Source organism: Ictidomys tridecemlineatus, chromosome 1, assembly GCF_052094955.1.
Source record: "Ictidomys tridecemlineatus isolate mIctTri1 chromosome 1, mIctTri1.hap1, whole genome shotgun sequence".
NCBI lineage: Eukaryota > Metazoa > Chordata > Mammalia > Rodentia > Sciuridae > Ictidomys > Ictidomys tridecemlineatus.
Genome location: NC_135477.1, coordinates 86,970,361 through 86,984,609, shown reverse-complemented (window position 1 = coordinate 86,984,609; position 14,249 = coordinate 86,970,361). Strand labels below are relative to the sequence as shown.

Genomic DNA, 14,249 nt, shown 5'->3' with positions numbered 1-14,249 from the left:
AGTAAATGAGTGCAGCAAGGCTCGGCAAGTCCATTCTGTGAGTGCAAAGGAGGGCTCCGTTGGGCTAAGGCCAGATGTCATTTCACTTTGATTGGCAGAATCCACTTTAGCACTTCCCAGTTTACTACAGTTTTTCTGTGCCACATGTAAATTTTCAAAGATAATTGCATTGCTGATGAGCAGGAGGCCTCAGCTCCAAAGCTGAAGCAACTCTCCTTGATTCTGGTACCTGATTCTACCATCTGGAAATGGCAGTTGGCAGGGAGGTAGAAAAGGGCTTCCTGGGACCCCAGGATGCTCGTCAGTGAGCAGAAAGAAAGGTCATGGCTGAACTCATGGAGAATTGTGCTCTGACTGCACACTAACTACACTTTACTTATTTCTTCAATGATAAAGTGTGAAGACTGGTAATATATCTGTTCATATTTGAGGAAGGCTTGTTTGCATAATTGAATTATTAATGACATCAGTGTGTGTGATAGCCTCCACCTATACCCAGATGGAAGTTCCCATTATAAAGAGATAAAAGCATTTTGAGATGTAGAGTTGGTGAAATTGCAGGAAAATTTTTCTTTCAATGATTGTTTTAACTGTTTTTATCTATGCTATCAATAGTAACAGTAAACATAAACCAACAAAACAAACCCTTTCTCCCCAAAACAAAGGAATGGATGGATATTTGGACAAAAGAAAAAAAAAACACTAACCCAACACTTTAAACAAATTACTTGGAGACAATTCTTAATTAACTTGAAAATTCAACCAAGGAACATGGTCAAATTCAAATGTGACATTTTTATACTTTCATGTGTCACAATTAGGAAAATAACTTCCCATTTATAAGTATGAAACTGACTTTAGATCAAGTTTCAAAACTCATCAAGTTGTCAGACTTAGCTGGGAAAAGCTGGCATTTCCTGCTGGAAATATTTCTTCTAGTTTATTTAACACATGGCCTCCAGCTACTGGGAAGATTTTTTGTTGTTATAACAAAGGTGTCTTCTGAGTTGATGGATGAATGTTTTAATTGCAGTCTATTCTCAACCTGGCAGCTAAGTCGATGCTATTGTTTGTTTCTCTGTGAAGCAATACACTTAAATCAAAGAATTTTCACACTTTAATCTATTTATAATGAAGTAATGTTTAGTGAGCTTTGATGTGGGCACTGTGTTCCAGAGTCTACACACAGGAAACTGCAGAGAGTGGCTTGGAACAGGAACTCATCTGCTTAAAAAAATAATACTACATGCAGCGTGAGGTCCCCAAGACAGTCCCCCCCAAAACAAACAAATAAACAAACAAACAAAGGAAATGTAAGTCGATATGTAGCTGAGATGTGTACTGTCTCAGATACTGGTCTGATTCCTTATAAGTGGGAGCTGAGAGCCTCAGTAGAGGTGAGTAGAGTTGGTAGGGGCAGGAGAAGAAAGAAAAGGAGGAGATGAGAAAGATGAAGGAAGATGATGGAGAAAGAAGATAGGGAAAGAGGAAGAGCAGAAGGAAGAAAGCAACAAGGAGATGAAGAAAGAAAGTGTCCCTTTTGTTCTTTATGCTATAGGTCAGAGCTCAGTGACATTTCTGGGGCAGCCTCCCTGTTCCCACCCCACTTGCTGACACCCCTTCTCCAGCTTTCTAGGACCCCTAGCATTCCTACCTTGCTCTATGCTCCCAATGGAGGTGCCATATCCAGATGTGCTCACCCCAGGAAGTATCTCATATTAATATTTGTTTTATGCTTGTGAAATATATTGAGTTCATTATTGAACACAGCTAGGTGTTAAGAGCAAAACCATTTGACCAAACAATCTCTAAGATAAGAATGACTGACAATCTTCGTGAAGTACTTTATTGAGTGTGTTTTGTAGTGCTGACTTTCTAGTTGTGAATTCTTTTAGCTTTTGTTTATCATGGAAGGCTTTTATCTCATTGTCAAATCTGAGGCTTAATTTTGCTGGGTATAATATTCTTGGCTGGCATCCATTTTCTTTCAGAGTTCCCGTTTGACATAGTTATCCCACTCCTTGTCTTATACGCAAGGATTTAAAATCAGTATAATATAGTGATGCAGACACATCAATGTTTACAACAGCTCAATTCACAACAGCCAAGCTATAAAACCAACCTAAGTGCCCTTCAATAGATGAATGGATAAAGAAAATGTGGTGTATGTATATACGATGGAATGTTACTCAGCCATGAATAATGAAATTATGGTATTTGTTGGTAAATGGATGAAACTGGAAACTAGCATGCTGAGTGAAATAAGCCAGTCCCAAGAAACCAAAGGCCAAATATTCTCTCTGATATATAGATGCTAACCCATAACAAGGGAGATAGTGAGGGGAAGTATAGAAGTTCATTGAACTAGAAAAAGAGGAATGAAGGGAAGGGAGAGGGGATGGGAATAGGAAAGACAGTAGAATTAATTAATAATTTATATGGACAGTAGAATGAATTGGACATAACCGTCCTATGCTCATATATGAATATATGACCAGTGTAACTCCACAACACAAGAATGGGATCTAAATTGGAATGGGTTGCACTCCATGTATGTATGATATATCAAAACACACCATACCATCATGTATATCTAAAAACAATTACAAAAAAGAATGACCAGTCTTGTATTTTAAAATGTTTGAATTTTTTAAGAGAAGCAGAAGACTCTGAAATTAGTAGAACTAGAGTACCATAAAAAAATGAAGTAGCGTAGGCTGGAGGTGTAACACAGTGATGGAGTATTTGCCTAGCCTGTATAAGGTTCTGGGTTCGATTCCCAGCACCACAAAATAAAATAAAATAAAAATGAGGTGGGACATTCTGAGTTTGGGGAATTTAGGGATTACTATTTTGGATTAGGACAAAATCCTAGGGTAAGCCAGTGTTGCCTGTGACACTGCTTAAGTCTCTTCCATGGTGATATGGTTTCTAAGTGAGTTGTCTCCTAAAACCACCTGTGGTAATGCAGGAATGTTCAGATGTCAAAGGATTAGATTATGAGACCTGTCACCTGAATAGTGGGCTAACACATTTGATAGTTTCATAATTTATACGAACTAACCTCCTGGTGGCTGTGGGCAGTAGGGTGTGGCTGGAGGAACTTTGTCACTGGGGCATTCCTTTGGGGGGTTCTACCTTGTCTTCCTGGCTCCTCCTTCTCTCTCTCTCTGTTCCCAGCTTTCCTCTACCTAGCCTTTCTGCCATGATCCACTGCCTCACCTTGGGCCCAGTGTGGTGGAGCTGATTGACTCTGGATTGAACCTCGGAAACCATGAGCCCAAATCACTTTTCTCCTCTAAGTTGTATTTATCAGGTCTTTTGGTGACAGTGATGTAAAGCTGACTAACACACATGGTCAGCTCCTCTAGTCTGTCTTTACTTTTCAGTTTCTTCTCCTTTTTTTAATTTTTGAGCCCATGGAGTCTCTGAAAGCTTTGTGGCAGAAATGGGCACCTGTGTACATTTGTCTTCATAAGTTGGTTGTTGGTGATTAGAAATGGTGTGTATGTGTGCTTTGCATTATTAGTCCCAAGGTAAACATGAGGAGATTGAGTTACTTAGAGACCAAAACTATATCCTTTTCAGTATAAGGAATAGGTGCACATGATTTTTATAGGATGAGCCTGTTCTGTCCAATGTAGAACAACATTTATCACATGTGCCTGTTGAGCACCAAAGTGGAGCTAGTGTGATTGAGGAAATGAACTTCTAATTTGATTTAATTTTCCTTGATTTAAATTTAAAAGTTGATAAAATTTAGTTGTTGTAAAACTTGGAAGTATGTTTGTAGTAATGTGAGTATGTGACTTGGACCTACTTTTTAAACTACTTTGTGAAATCTAAATATAGGCCAAGTATTGACAGGGAAAACTCAGTGTTGAAGCCCAGGTGCCCTTTGGTCCAGCTGAAGACAGCCTTGAGTAGCCATCTCAGCATCCGACTTTCCACCAGGGTCCCTACAGTCTTCACTGATTCAACATCACAGTCCTGATTTTCTTCTGGCCCAGTGCTGTATCTTTCTCTTCCCTTTCAAAAGTGTTTATTTCAAGAGCATTTTTCTGACAGACCCTGTAGCCATTAATTTCCTTCTCAGATATGCTTCCTGGAAAATCCAACATGATAAAATGTAGGATTTTAAAATAATATAATAAACACCTGGGCCTGTGGGACCTGAAACATCGGGGGTCTCAAATATTCCCCTGTTGAGGATATTATGGCCAGCTAGTTGGCCAGTCATGGGTGCCTCATGTGAATGGCCTTAACTGAGGGCTGTGTGTGGCCTTAAAGGAAATAATGGTCAGGGCATGGCCAGGCCAGGTGCACTCTAAGGCCTCTCCCTGAGCATCTACAAATATACTATAGATAAAATATATTTATAGATATAGATGTAACATATCTTTAAAAGGATATCATGTTTCTGATGCTCAGAAATGAAACTGAAAAATGGTAGAAGTCTTTCTGCCATTTTCTACCAAATCAAACAGGGCCCAATGCTCTGCATTGAACAGAAATAGGCTGGTGCAGAGGTTTCACTTACGTACCCAAAGGACCTCGTGGAAGACAGATTCTCCTGACAGGCAGTTTTGAGCAGTACTTCATGGAGAGAGAGCAACCTGAGAAAAGAAGGTTCAGGTGCACTGCGTCAGGGGAGTTGGCCTAGGTTTAGGGATCTGAAAGGAGCACTACCAGAAGACAGAGGCAGGAGGTTTGGAGAAGAGTCCTATACGCTGGCTTCCCCGAATGAACAAAATGTGAGAGAATATTTGTGTTCCAAGAGGCTGCTCACCATGATTGAACCCAGGAGTGTTCTTCCACTGAGCTCAATCCTCAGTCCTTTATAGTTTGAGACAGTTCTCACTAAGTTGCTTAGGATCTTGCGAAGTTGCTGAGGCTAGCCACAAATTTGTAATCCTCCTGCTTCAGCCTCCAGAGTAGCTGGGATTATAGGCATGTACCCTGGCCAAAGGGAGTTCTTAATGATCAGATAAATTGATGCACTTTTATTCACAAAGGTGACCACTTCGCAATGCCCAGTTTGACATTGTGAAACTCTAATACAGTACCTGAAAACGGTTAGCCTGTGGCAGGTTGTCTGCTTTGAATTGCTTTTATTATATGGAGGGCAGTTCTCATATTTCTGTAGAACAAATATATTTGATTAAATATATTTGGTTTAGATTTCTTTTTATTATCTATAATATGTTTGCTACCATTACAAGCTGAGGAAAAAGAAGACTACAATATTTACTCAAATTTCTTTTCTTGCTGTGATACATATCTATATATCTATATCTAGATATAGACATACAGATATTACTTTCCTACCTTTTTTATTGTTGTATATAGGATATGTTAGCTTGTAAAATTGCAAAAATCAGTATGGGACTGAGATACAGCTGAGGAAAAATGGATATCATCTAGAAATTCTTGGATTGCTTCTGGGTACACCCATTTTCTTTTTTAAATTTTTAGTTGTAGATGGACATAATACCTTTATTTTCTTTCTTTCTTTTTAGATGGTGCTGAGAATCAAATCCAGTGCCTCACACATGCTTGGAAAGTGCTCTACTACTGAGCCACAACCCCAGTCCCTGTGTTCACCAACTCTTGAGACTGGTTTTACTAAGGAAATGAGTGTCAATTACTTGCACATGGTAGATATAAACATTTGAACACAAGTTTTGAAATTGTAAACATGGAGAGTGGTACCTATAAAGATGGTGAGGAGTCAGAGCGGGGAACTGTAGTAAAGATTTATTACTTTGGTATTATTGATGGCTTGGCATCTGAGGCTGCAAGAATCCACCTCTGAGTGAGTCTTGGTGGGAGGTGGAATTCCAAACTCTATGCAGAAAGTCAGATAGTTTCTCTCTGACTTACAAAAACTAGAGTATTTGCCGCTGCCTAACTTAAGCCAATCAGATGCCCCCATTTTGGGCTCTGAATCTGAAATAAGTGGTGCAAAAATGTATTTTGCTGGGGGTTGAAGTAGAATTCAGAGTTCAAATGTGGCGTACTGGTGGTGATCTTGGACTTCATAGGCAGGGTGCGTTGACAGTGACAACTCTACCTGAGCCAGGCTATTCCTGTGGCATGACATTGGTTCCATTCTTGTTCCTCCAACTCTCTCTGTTTCTGCCTATTTCCTGAGCTTCCTTTCACAGCTTTTCTTTCAATAGGTGGTTACTCAATACCCATCCAGCATGTTTCTGTTAGTGTAAGCTAGATTAAGGTTTTTATGTATACAGATTATTTTTGTCTTACAGTGGGGTTACATCCTGACAAACCTATCAAAAGATGAAAATATCATAAGTTGAAAATGCACTTACTTCTCCTAATCTATGGAATGTCCAGTTTAGCCTAGCCTACCTTAGGTGTTTTCAGAACACTTACATTATCCTATGGTTGAACAAAATCATCTAACACATAGTCTGTCTTATAAAGTGTTTAATAGATCTTCTAACTTATTGAATAATGTACTGAGAGTCTAAAGCAGAATGGTTGTATGGATTCAGATTCAAAATTCAAAGTATACTTAAAATTATTCTTTTCATATCATCAACTTGAAAAATCCTGCTGAACCATAGTTAAGTTGGAAACTCTGTGTGCGTGTCTATATTTTTATAACCAAAGACCTCTTTTTTTTTCTGATGCATTTAGGAATTTATTTTGGTACTTTGTGTTCCAAAATGTCACAATGATGTGATTAAGCAGAAGGCGCGTCTTAAAATGGACTATTCCAAACCTCAAGCGAAATTTCCATTTCTACCTGAACACCTACATCTCTGGGAAGCATATTGACATCTTTCCTGTCCGCTATTGCCTCTTTCTGGGAATTCTATTAATTGAATTTGTTCCCTATGTAGCTTTTCTCTCACTTTTTTTTTATATCTTCATCTTAATGTTCTATATCCTGGTATATTTTTGAGAATTTAATTTTCCACTCTTTTATTAACTTTGAATTTTTTTTTTTTTTTTTTTTTTTTTTTAGCAGTGATAGCCTTACTTACTTCTCAAGGATTTTTCTTTCATCTCTGATGGTCTGTTTTCTGTGTTGTTGTTTTGTGGATGAAGAGTCTTTTCATATGTCCCTGGAAGGACTATTTAGAGTTTTTATAATTTTAATTTATTTCTGTTTATTTTTTTCTCCAAGATTAATTTTCCTTCTTTTGTTCCTCTCCGTCTTTCCATTTCACATTTGGGCTTCTCTCAACAGCCTGCTGATCTTGGATAGGAAGATGCAGCCATTCCTTCTTCTGGAGAGCCTCTGAAGCTCAGAGAAGAGTTGTGTGTGGCAAACAATCGTCCCACACAGTGTGCCCTCGTTCCTCCTAAAAAACCCACTCGCATTTATTGTACTGACAGAGTTTCAGCTTTATTCTGGGACTCTTCCTCCCTCAGAGTTGAATGTAAGTACCTGGCGGCCAGGTGTTTTGTAAGCTGGGCTGTGAGAGGGAAATGTCGGGAGGTGGTTCTATATACAGATGGTGACCCTGCTGCACCCTCATTTCTCACACTTGCCCTCTATGTTTTTTCCTTCCTTTCCAGTCTCCTCTGCTCAGCTCCTCCTTCACGCTCCTCCATCTGCTTTGTGTGTTACAAGACACTGAAATCCTAAATAATCTGATGTGTCTCTCTTGGATTCTCTGTAGACAGAAGAGATAAACCTGAGAGTGGAGTCACTTTAGACTAGAAGCCCTAGGTCCTTTGGTTTTTTAAAATGCCTCTTTAATGTGCTCAAAAGTACACAGCCAGCCATGACACATGACAGCTTCTCTAGACCATGCAGTCCCCATGTTCTATAATTCTCTTTGTCATTTGGTCCAACATGATCCTGGGGCCACTGGCTAGAGCTCTTGATCAGAAGGACAAGAAGACATCTCTACTGCTTGTCAAAGAACGATGGAGAGGTATCCCAGGTTAGGGCTTGGAGGAGGAAGCAGGTGAGTAGGATACAGGAACAGCAGTCTACTCAGCTGATGCTGAGAGCCTGTGTTGGTAGTGCAAGGAGCTGAGCGATCGCCAGTGTGGGGCTCAAAGAGTGTATCAGGTGATAGAAAACATCAGGTCTGTTAGAAACTTAAGCAAAAGTCCTTCTGATGAGGGGAAGTTTGAGGCAGAAAATAATGTCGTCAGCAGTGTCAGTGGCACCCACAGAGGACAGTGACAGATTGCACAGGCCCCCCTCTCACATTTCTGAACTTATGGAAGCAACAAGCAATGTGGATACATGAAAGCCACAGCTTGCCCATGAGTTTCGACTTCCTTTCTCAAAGACTTTCTGCTGGAGCTTGCACACTGGGCATGTCACCTCTTTGTCCTTCCCTTCCCAGCCTGCTGTAAGAGACTGGTAGGGCTGTAGAAGCACATCCCTGGAGAGAGACCCCCAAGTTGTGTCATTGGCTTTTGCACATCAGGGACAGAACCAGGCTGCTTCCCACAGTTCAGTTCCATTCCTGATGTAATGTCCCCTCACTGCCTCCTCTGCAGCCCAGGTGGGTCACTCAGCAGTAACATACGGAGCTCTTAGGAAGCACAGCAGCCCTGCTGGCCCTCTGCATGCTGAGCAGCCCTTTCCCACAGGCCTCTGGCTGTGCCTCTAGAAGGCAGCTGGACTTGACCCCACTGCACAGAGGAATCCTATCTGCCTTAGCAGGTTTACACAGTTGCTTTTTTCATTATTTCCTCTGGGCTCCTCCTTTGAGAAGATTTAAAACAGGTGCTTTTCCCCCTCCTTCTTGACTCCTGGCAGCCACCAACACCATTCAGAATCTGTCTCTTGGAATTCCCGAGGCATATTTGTGATGCTCTCAACTGTGGCTGAATTTTCTGCTTTCTCAGGGTCCTGTCTCTCTGTCTGTATGTGTCTCTGTCTGTATGTGTCTCTACCATATTTTTGGTCGGCTGTCCCCAAGTTCTCACAGCCCTCTGGGTTTAAGACAGTAGCCTGTTATATCCATCCTGTGCTCAGCAACAGAATGGGAAGTTTATTCCCTCAAAAAGCGCACAAAAAGCTTTCAAAGTCCCCTGAATAAAAATACCCCGTTACCACTTCCTTTGGAACAGAGGAGCTGTTTCTACCCTGAGGCCCCTCTTCCTTTAGGGCAAGCCCCATAGCAGACAGGCAATCACTCATTTATGAAAATGAAAGATTCATGAGGGACGGTGCTGGGCTGCCAGCAGAGTTTAGGCAGGTTCTGATCCTGCTTTAATTTAATTAAGCCCTGTTTATTTAATCAGCCCAGAGATATGTATCCTCGGGCAGGAATTTGCTGCCTGTTTCTGAGCTGTGCTTTTGTCTGTGGGAGGATGAAAGCGGCGATCTGCCTGGTAGTTTTTAAGGGTTTGGGACCCAAGAGACAGCCTGGTGGTCTGGAGTCAGGCCAGGCACTGTGGGGACAGTGTATTCAGCAGCTGTGCCTGTGTATGTGTGTGTGTGTGTGTGCAGGTGTGAAGTGTGGTCATGCATGTGTGTGTGTGTGTGTGTGTGTGTGTGTGTGTGTGTGTGTGTGTGCATGCAGACTCCTGATGCTCAGAGCCCTAGAGTCTGGTTCTTGGGCAAGACTATCAGAGAAGCCTGATCTGCCACCAGTCTGCATTCTTAGCCACCATGAGAGGAAAGAATTAGGGAAACAAGGTCACACTGTTGCTTAAGGACAGTGTTGCTCAGAGCATGCTCCAGCAATCCTGTGGGTGTCAGTGAAGCACACTGATGCCCAGGTCTCACACCCAGACTTGCTGAATCACAGTCAAGTTTAAGAACCACTGCATTCTCAAGTGTTGTTAACTGCAGCAGAATCTACATTTTCAGGATGGAGGTGGGGCAGGCAGAGGACAATGATGGAAATCCACCTGGGGGAAACATTATGGGGGAATCATTATGGTGGGAACACATTCGGACATAGAGGTGTTTTCTGGAGCCTCCAGAATCCCTCCATTTAGAGGATAGCCTCTGTCTTCCATGTCCAAGGGCAGATCTGAGGGGAACAGCTGTGGTGGTGGTAGTAGCTGCCTAAGCCCTGCACCTGGATCTGCACAGTGCTCGGCGTGAGCTGCCCATGTCAGGGCCATTGACAGTAAAGCAGAGCCAGGATCCAGGCCAGACTGTCATAGGTGACTGGAGAAAACTGATGTTAGAGAACTTTCAAAGGAGTAATGTCAGGATTTGTTGACCTTTTAAAGAAAATGGGAATGAAAAGAATGAGAAGAGAAAGGAACCCCAAGTTCAGGGGCAAAAAAAAAATACATTTGGCTCTAATAATGTGGGAATCAGTTTTGGAGGGTCACTCCTTTGCTGAGCTCTCCCAATTCCTCTGCTTTTTCAGCCTCTGTCATCTCTTCTTAAGAGAGCACATCTGTTCATGTCGTTTTAAAAAGCAGAGTCGTGTTTGTGCAGCTGATTGGCTCTCATCTTTGTAGGAGGGCAGCTCTGCTTGTTTCTAAAGACCTAGTCAGCTGCACTTTGAGAATTCACCATAATATCAAACCAATCCTGTTGCAAACCAAATCACAAGCTCTGCAGCCAGGTCTTCTTCTGTTCTGTGGTCTATGAACTGGTAGGGAGGAGAAGGACCAGGGAAGAACAGGGACTTAAGGGACAACCAAAGGCAATTTCTAGGGTCCAGGGAAAGAGCCCTGAGGAGCCGTGATAGATCTAGATCTCCTTCTCTCATCATGGAAGGTCTGTGTTCGAAGTGAGTGAGGATACACATCTCATGTGTGTATGTTTTTGTGTTAGGAATGAACCAGAAACTCTTTCCCGGAATGAATCATGCTTAAATAATACTTAAGAGACCCTGTTTTTGGCTATCATCAGTTGGCAGTTGTGGCCGTCAGCCTCCAAGATGATCACCAAATCCTGGCCTCCTGGTATTCATACTTTTGTATAGTTACTTTCCCTAGTGAACAGGGCTGACCTCTGTTACCAAGTGGATATTGCAGGAAGAGTTGGGTATGACTGCGAGCCCAGCTCATGAGAGGCATGGTGACTTCCCCCTTGTTTCTGGGATGGCTCCTTCTGGGAGAAGCCTTGGGAGGAGAAGTCATAAGCACAGTCAACCAGTACCATGGAGAGGTCCACGTGAGGAGAAGCTGAGGCCTCCCTCCAACAGCCAAGTGAATGGTGAACCATCTTGGAAGCGGGTCCTCCAGCCCCTACAAAGCCTTCAGGTGACCGAAGGCCAGGCTAACCCCTTGACACAGTATGATAAAGACCTTAAAGAAGAACCATCAGCTCAGAATGCTCCTGTATTCATGACCTACAGAAACTATGAAGTAATAAATGCTTATGATTTTACACTGTTTCAGAATAACTTGTTATATATCAATTGATAACTGAGACAGAAATACTAAAATAAAATGCTAATGAAATCTGATATCCAAACCAAATCATAAAATGTTTGTGGATGTGCAGTGTTATGTTTATTTATACAACAAGAGTGATCCTATGTTTTTCTGATCTTTTGCTCAAGCCAGGGCCTAATGCCCCCCTCTTCTTGAGTTAGTTCAGTGTGAGGACAACTCATTTCATAGTCAAAGTCTCTGAGAGCAGAGGAGATGTACCAGATTCATTACGTACTGGTTTGTAATACAGTGTAGCTTAACACTTTCACTCTAGTGCCCCAGCCCAAAATCCTCCTAGGTCTGAGAAGGATCACAGATAAGCAGTCAAATAGGAGTCATCCGTTGATCTAGAAGGTGAGTACCCCTTCTCCTTTTCTTGTTTTGCTGAATAACTTAGTAGTGGAGAGGAATAGTAGAGAGAATACTGAAATCCACTTTAAATTTTTAAAAAATCTTTTTAAAAATTGACAAATAATAATTATACATATTTATGGGATATAGTATCATGTTTTTCCTGGCCTAATTTCTTTTTTTTTTTTTTTGACAAAAATCAAATCATCTTACATTTAACACTTTCACTTATGTTCGCTCTCTAATTCCTTCCCCAAACATTATTGTTTTAGTTGGCTTTGTGTCGCTGTGACCAATGTACCCGACAAGAACAGCTAAGCCGAGGAAAAGTTTATTTTGGCTCAAGGTTTCAGAGGTTCAACCCACGGTCGGCCAACTCCATAACTCTGGGTCTGAGATAGGAAGAAAATCATGGCAGAGGGGTGTGGGGAGGAAAGAGGCTCAGGACATGACAACCAGGATTCAGAGAGAGAACACTGTTCACCAGGGACAAAACATAAACCCCAAGGGCACACACCAGGGACCCACTTTCTCTAGCCATACCCTGCCTGACTATAGTTACCACCCAGTTAATCCATATCAGCAAATTCATCCACTGATTAGGTTACAGCTCTCATAATATAATCATTTCACCTATGAACATTTTTGTGTTGTTTTACACATGAGCTTTTGGGGGGGTTAACTCATACCTAAACCATAACAATTGGGAAGCAGATGTAATTAGCTTCATTTTATAGATGAAGGTGGCTTGCTCTGCAGTAGTGTCATGTGGATTGACTCAGGACAAAACTTGGCCACAGTCTAATTCAATACCTTTTGCTCTAGACTTACCCTGTCCCATATCATAGTTGCTAGCCACATGTGGCTAGTGAGCATGTAAACTTAGGACACGTTTAAGCACTTGAACTTTCATATAACCAGTATACTTTTGAACTCACCTGTGGCTAGTAACCACTTAGAATATGGTCATTTTGAACTAAGACATGCTGTAAGTTTAAAATCCACCTGGTATTTCAAAGAACTAGTATAAAAAAGAATGTAAATATTTTGTTAATTTTTATAATGACTGTATATTGAAATGATATTTTGAACATGAATTAAATATATCATTAATATCAATTTCTCTGGTTTCTTTTTACTTAAAAATTACATATAGTCAAAAATTTTAACTAACATAAATATACATGTTTATGGGGTACAGTGTAATCATTTGGTATATGTATACAGTAAGCAATTCAGGGTAATTAGAATTCTATGATGTTAGACATTTTTCTTTGTGTTTGGAGTCTATGAAGTCCTCTTTTCTAGTTCTTTATTAAATATATAAGTTGTAAACTAACTACTCTGCTGTAGAACACTAGAACGGATTCTTCCTATCTAACTGTGTTTTGGTCTTCCATATCCTCCCTCGGTCCCCTTTCCCCTCCCCTCTCCTTCCTCTAGCAATCACTGTTGTGCTTTCTTCTTGAAGGAGTTTGACTTTTTTTCTTTTAATCTTCCGCTATGAGTGAGAAAATGCAGTATTCGTCTTTATTATTTCACTTAACATAATGTCCTCAAGTTCCACCTATAAACTTTTAAAATCTGATGTGGCTACCATACCATTTAAAATTATACCTATGGCTTACATTTGTGGTCCACTTTCTATTGACAACATGGGTCTAAACCAAGGCTGATGTGTTTTGAGACTCACAGCCTCAAGTCACCCCAAGTCAGCCCTCAAATCACACCAGAATCCTTGGGAAGTGAGAGAAAAATCCGACAGATTGCATAGCTGGTAACCACCTGTTTTTCATGTTTTGATATTTCAGCATGAAAGGGAAGAAACTGAGCACTGTAGTGGTGACCCAGAGAGGGACCAGATGCTATCCGATATCCCAGGTGACTTTCTTTGAAGTGTGGTCTTATGTCAAAAGGCTTTTCCAAGCTCATCTGGGTGTACAAAGCACTAAGGAAAAGTTCAAACCCCTGAGCCAGAAAACTTGGTTTTCCACGTTCAGGCCAGGGGAGTATGTGGGCAAGATGCAACACCTCTGGTATTGCGAAGCCTGGGAACAGGGCCACACAAGCTGGGAGAGGTGGACAGAAAGGGATAGACAAGGAAAAGCCTGGGCAGAGAGTTAGCAAGGAGAACCAGCGACTCACTCATGCTTTTATCTATTCATTCTTGTTGCAAATACTTACCATATATTTATTACATTTTTTGTCTAATGTGTCCTTATTATCTACCAAGTACAGTTCTGAGTTCTCGGGATACGGTGGTGATCAAGGGTAAAGGTTTCTACCTTCTTAGATCTCATTTTGTAGAAGTAATGGAGAACAGCAGCATACAATAAGTAAATAAATGTGATAGTTTCAGATTATTTGGCTTCTAGATTGGCTACTATTACAGACACAAATAACAATGGTTTGAGGAAAGTATACCTCCAGTGACCTAAAACTCCCCAGGAGATCCCACAATAGTACCATGACAGAGGACAAAGCCTTAAACACATAGGTCTTGGGGGAACTTTCCAAACTAGAGCAAGGGGTCACAGAAAATTTTCAGGAAG

At 41.2% G+C, this 14,249-nt stretch overlaps 1 long non-coding RNA gene across 22 annotated transcripts in view; it reads left to right on the top strand.

Annotated features, from left to right (window-relative positions):
* The window catches only part of LOC120885488 (uncharacterized), an 88,229-nt gene that overhangs the window by 12,661 nt on the left and 61,319 nt on the right, over positions 1-14,249 (top strand). For 5 of the 22 annotated variants that reach the window (XR_013436768.1, XR_013436762.1, XR_013436755.1 and 2 more), the window contains 2 exons: positions 7,220-7,412; positions 13,509-13,578. The exons of 8 other annotated variants lie outside the window; for them this stretch is intronic. This is a non-coding gene — a long non-coding RNA (uncharacterized LOC120885488). Of the gene's footprint in view, positions 1-7,219; positions 7,413-7,551; positions 13,214-13,508; positions 13,579-14,249 lie in introns of those variants that run through there. 9 more of the 22 variants (XR_013436800.1, XR_013436751.1, XR_013436752.1 and 6 more) reach the window with 4 other exon arrangements.